A 6000-nucleotide genomic window follows, 5' to 3' on the forward strand; every position below is an offset into this window, starting at 1 on the left:
AGCCTCAAAGTTCCTGTCCTCTCTCCCCATAGTTATGTTTGGTTGGGGGTTTGATTGTTTCCCCAGGGGTCTGAAGTGCTGACAAAGCACTGTAGGTTATGTTTCCCTCGACCTGTTGCGTTGGTGTGGATAGCAAGCAGTCTTTTAGACTGCCCAGTGTTCAAGGCCTGTAGAGCGTAGTGAATGACTCCTCACTTCCTCCTGTCTTCCTCGGAGAGAGACACAGAAACAAGAATCCATCAGGTCGTGTAAGTGCGCACATTCACCTCCAGGCTGTTGTTTCCTCCTTTCAGCTACCTGGTGGACGAGGAACTCTGGCTCGTGATGGAATACATGGATGGAGGCTCCTTACACGATGTCATCAGGGAGACTCGTATGGCAGAAGGAGAGATAGCAGCTGTCTCTCGGGAGGTAAGGGATGGCGCTTGTGCTTCCCATGCCTTGGCCAGGATGGTCCTTCCACATGGGTGAAAAGGAGAGGAAAGATTTCATCTTCCAAGCTTCCTTTCTGCCTTTCTCTAATGACTGGCAGTAGCAAGAGTATCTGAAGTGCCTGCCAGTGTGCCTGCCCTTCTTCTAGAGTGTTTGTGTTTGCCTCTCTAAACACTTGCCTGGAGCCTGTGTATGCTGCGTTCCTTCCCCGGAAGGGCAAAGGTGCTCACGGCGCAATGTCAAACAAGTGGCAAAGACAAGGAGATCCTCACAGGACTCTCAGAGAGTTCAGCCTCAAAGGAGAGCCTTGCACTCAAAGTGGTGTTTGCAAAAGCATCTACTGTTGTCTGACTGGAGAGAGCACAGCCACTGCAGCAGTGCTCCTTCAGTCTGGGTTTGCAGGGCACTGGCCAGAGGAAGAATTGCCCTTTCTCTTTCAGAAGCAAACACAGCCTCACTTAGAAAGGCCCTGCTGTCCTTGCGTTGGAGCAGCAAGCTCTTGCCCTTGCCAGCAGCCTGTCCTGCCATGGCTCAGCATCCCCCAGGAATGTTGCAGCGCTGCAGAAGTGTCACTTCCCTGCTTGTGGAATGAAATCCACTTAGGCTGGTGTTTCCTTTTCCTCTCTCAGTGCCTGCAAGGCCTGGATTTCCTTCACTCCAAGCAAGTGATCCACCGAGACATCAAAAGCCACAACATTCTCCTGGGTCTGGACGGATCTGTCAAGTTGGGTGGGTGTTGTTGGCCAGTCTCAGCCGTGGCAGGCTGCGCTGTGGGGCTGCCTTTGGGTGACTGCTGGTTCCCTGCAGTGCTGCCTGTGGCAGTGCAGGCTGCCCTGCTGCAAGCACAGAGCACAGCCTCAAGGGGCAGGGAGGTGTTGCTGGGAACAAGGGCTCAGGAGTGCCTTTGGGTTGTGTGTGTGTCCCTTCCCAAGCAAGGCGCTTACAGTCTAATAGCTTCAGGGGACTAAAAGGCACTGACTGGAACTGGAGCCTTTTGCTAAGTAGCCAATTCCGTATTTCCTCAGCTGCAGGCCCGAGGAATGGCAGCATGGCCCCTTTATGGCAGCTGGGTACCACGCTGCCTTCTTGGACATTGGAACAGTGGGGATTTCTTTTGTTTGCTTTCCTCATTCACGCTGGCTTGTTTTTGCTCCTCAGCTGATTTTGGCCTCGCTGCTCAGCTCACCGCTGAGCAGAGCAAACGGAGATCAGCTGTTGGGACCACTTACTGGATGGCGCCAGAAATCTTCACCAGGAAGCTCTATGGCCCCAAAGTGGACATCTGGTCCTTTGGCATTGTGGGCATCGAGATGGTGGAAGGAGCGCCTCCTTACCGGATGAAAACCTCCCGCACGGTGCGCTGCAACTGCTCTCAGATACTGCTGTCACTCAAACAAAATCTGCTCCCATTCTTCTGCCTGGGAAGCTTGCGAACACCTGAAAATGATAGGTTCCAGGCTGCACAGTCTCTCGTGCAGCCTTGTCCAGATCATCCCCTTGTCATTTCAGAGCAGGAACAGCAGAAAAAATCGTGATGCATTTTGCTTGGTAGGAGCTCTGCCCAAGAGAGCAGTGAGCAGTGCTGAGCTGCATTTTATGGAGTGATCCTTGGAAACAGTAGAGTTAGGCGAAAGTCCGTCTTCCAAATGGCCTGTAGAGCTGGTGTCAGTGCTGAGAGAAGCCAAGTGTGCTTTTGCTGATGGAGTTGCTCCTAATTCCATCAGCCAGTGAAATCAGGGTGAAGGCAAGAGCCTTTGCGTATTGGACTGGCTATGGCTGCCTCTGGCTTTGGGTTCTTTCAGTAGGAGTAGGAAAGGTATGTCCCTGGCTCTGGCAGGGAGGAAAGTGCCACTGGAGAGTGGAGCCTGTCCAGTGGGGTCTGTGTGAGCAGTTTGGGGTGTGAAGGAGACAGGCAGAGAGTGACATTTCCTTCTTCTCTAGGTTCAACAGCTGATCAGCAGCGGGGGCAGGCCAAAGCTGCAGAAGCCCAGGCAACAGTCCGCGTGGTTGCGAGACTTCCTGCACTGCTGCCTGGAGAGGGAGGAGGACAGGCGCTGGTCTGCCCAGGAACTCCTGCAGGTAAAAGGCAAAGCGGCTGCAGGCTGCGCCAGCTGCCCGCTGCCAGGGGCTCCTCACCTGCTCAATTCCAAGGCGTCTGCTGGGCCCCGCTGCTAAGATCTCCAGTCTGGGGGCTTTTCAAAGGAAAACAGGGGAGAATCCTGGCCTAGGATGCCTTGGGAGGAGCCTTTCAAGGTCACCTCGACCAGATCTCCTTAAGCTGAAGACATCTGGAATAATGGATTTGTGGGATTGGGAGCCATGTTTGCCTCTTGTAGTAAGATCCTGGAGGTGGAGGCAGAGGTGCCCAGAATGCCCTCCCTTCTGCTTTCTGTACCTTTCTGGTAGCCAGAGAAAGCCTGTTTCAGCCTGTGAGGAAAGTAGAAGTTCATGTTTTCTTTTTCTCTTTGGGCAGCATCCATTTGTAACATCAGCCAAGCCGACCTCCGACCTGACGCCTCTGATCGTGGCAACGCAGCAGTTTATGGCCGACAGGAGATACTAGCCCTGGAAGAGGCCACTGATGTTTTTGTAGTTTGCAGTTTCTAGTTTGTAGTTTATAGCTCGTAGTTTGAAGTTTCTAGTATATAGCTCATAGTTTGTTGTTTCTATTTTATGGCTCATAGTTTGTAGTTTGTTTAGCCTGATAGTCAAAATAAATACTAGAATAAATAAAACTTTCACTGTGCTGGAAGCTTCCCTTTGTTCTCACCCTGTGAATAAACTCTACCACTCCTGCTTCCAGTGGTGTTCAGCTGGTAGAAATTCTAAGAGGAGGCAGGGTCAAGACATGTGGTGGCCACATATCCCGAGGTGAGAAGTACCCTCTGGCTTTCCTGGGGCCTTCCCCCACATGGGGCTCCCACTTGCCTGGCCATTTAGGTGCTAGGATAGGGGCTCCAGACACAGGTGTGGAGCATTGCCTCTGGTGTGCCAGGGACCAGCGGCCACTGCTGGGCTGGGATGCAGGCCTGGGGGAGTGGGGCGTGCAGAGTAGGGCATCGCCTCAGCAGGGCAAGGCTTGATCTGCCCCTTTCCCCACAGACATGCTCCTGAAAGGTTCTGAGCCAGCAATGTCCTCTACTGTCCCACTCTTCCGGCTTCCTGCTGGGCAGGTTTGCCCCTGAGCAGGCAGCACAGGATTGATAGCTTAGTCCTTTGGGGACAGACTGTGCGAGTGCCCAAGCCACTCTTAGCCACAGGCAACCTTCGCAAGCTTAAGGGATATGAGGTCTTTAGTGAATATCAGCTCTTTTATGATTTCCAGCTCTTTGGCTTGCCTAGGAACCATGCAATCCCACCGAAAGACAGACAGGAGAGAGGAGAAGGCAGCTCTGGAGTTCCACAGCGATGGCTTTATTGGGGTCTGTGAAGGGTTCCAGCCACGGCTCTGCTAACTAGAATGGGCTAAAACAGCCCACTAAAGAGGGCGAGAGGGGATCAGAAATTGTCCAATAGCAGGGGTTAAGGAGAAGTAACCTGTGGGGTTAAAGAGAGAGAAGCTGGGGTCCCAAAGGCAGAAGAAGGGGCTTATTTTGCTATTTCACTGTGACTTGGCATTAAAAGCCTCTTCCATCCACAGGGCCCTAGCAAGCCCGAACTTGCGACATCTCACAACAAGGTTTCCAGGTTCCTGTGCTGCTTGGCTCTCAAGATTCCAAAGAGTCTTTGTGGCTGGATTTTAAGAAAATTACACATTTATTTGTTCCAAATGAGGCAGCATGAGGTGTGTTTTTCCTTTCTAAGGCCTTCCCTCCTTTTTGTGTCTTTTTCTTGATATAAACCTTGTAAAGTCTCTCCTCTCTCTCCTTCTCCACCACAATGGAGCGGGACAATGGAAAAAACAATTTATGAGAAGCTAAAGATGTTAGAGTTACAATGTAGTGAAGGTAAAAAATAAAGCAGTATGAAAGAATAAGAAGAAAATTGTGTGAAGAATGCAATGGCGTAGCCAAGAAAGGTAGAGTGTCACATAGGGCGCCGGAGCAAAGACAGGATGGCGAGGGCTTACGGAATGGTTCTGATGGTAGATGGGGGCTGCTGGTGCTGCCTGGAGCAGCTGTGGACCTGCAGTGGCAGTTTCTCCTCCCTCTGTGCGGCAGTGATGGTGGCAGTGGCGATGGCGATGGGTGTCTCTGTCTCCCTGCGGAGCTCTGTTTGGCACTGCCGCTGCCATCAGCCCGCCACGCTGGGCATGTGTGTGGGAATGGGATCTGCCGCTTCACTGCCTCTTCCTACCACCCTGCTGGGCTGCACTTGGCTTGGCTGGACTCCCTTTTGGCTGAACTCACTTGGTTTCAGTGTCATCATTCTGGGTTGCCTTGTTCTGCTGGTGTGGAAAAACAGTGCCACATGCCACCCTGGCCCTGATGGTTTCAGCTGTGTGTCAGAGCTGTCACTTCCCCGCCACCCATCTCAGGCCCATGTCCTAAAAATTATTGTGGAGCGACAAAAATGGGGGAAAAAAATGGTGGTGGTGCTTTGTTCCCAAGGCCTCTCTGTTAGAGTGAGTCAGACAGAAGGATCCTCCTTTCATTTCCTGTCATGGCATTTCCCTGCTGAAATCACACCCATGGCCATGATGTAATATGTTTTGAATAAAAAGTGTATCCATGACCTTGGCTCTGTACTGAAGCCCTCTGATTCTATCCTGGGTCGTTGGCAAGTGGCTTATCCAAGAAATGGCCCTGGCGACTTTGAGGAGAGAGACTGCTTGATCCAATTGTTTGGAAAAGCAACTTTAGTGTAATAGCGAAACAACAAACTAAACAGCGTGCACAGTAGGAAGAACAAACCAGAAAAAGCTGGGTTCCAGTTTCTGCAGGGGTACTTATAGATTCCCAAAAAGGGAGGGGTTCCGGCAGGGTTTGAGGAATGGATCCAACAGGAAAGAAGTATTAGGAATTTTAGAAGTAATGTAGTAATAATTATCCAACGGTAATGCAGAGAAATCAGGACTTTCTAGGAATAATTTGAATAACTGAAGGAGAGGCTCATGGGTGGGAGCTCTTGCTCACCGTAATTAAAGAGGGTTTTCCCATGGCCTCAAATTGAAGTCTTCTTCATTATTCACACTACCCCCAACATCTCCCTTTTTTTGTTTTTCTAAGGTAGAAAGGAAAACTGTTTTTTCTAGGGTTTTAAACATTAACTTGAAAATACAAGAAGAAATAAGTATTATCTACATCACTACTAGCAAAATTACTTGCCCAGTCTTTATAATAGAGATCAATTTGGATGATAGATGCCTTCCTTTCAAAAGGTTGTTAATCCAATTGGTTCCCTCTTTGATTTGAAGTTTATCCACCCCTTTATGCAAAAAAGCTTCTGCTGGGCTAAACAGAATCACTGTGGTCAGATAAGTTCATACAGCACAAACCTTATAAGTCCTGACAGCCATGTCCATGTGCTAATATTTTGTTTTGGTTGCGGCACTATCCAAGTAGCACCAAGAAGAAGGAAGGTGCAACAGAGGAAGAAGGAGATCCAAGTTTTCGACCTGCTGTGGGA

Source organism: Haemorhous mexicanus, chromosome Z (assembly GCF_027477595.1).
Source record: "Haemorhous mexicanus isolate bHaeMex1 chromosome Z, bHaeMex1.pri, whole genome shotgun sequence".
In the NCBI taxonomy this organism is placed as follows: Eukaryota; Metazoa; Chordata; class Aves; order Passeriformes; family Fringillidae; genus Haemorhous; species Haemorhous mexicanus.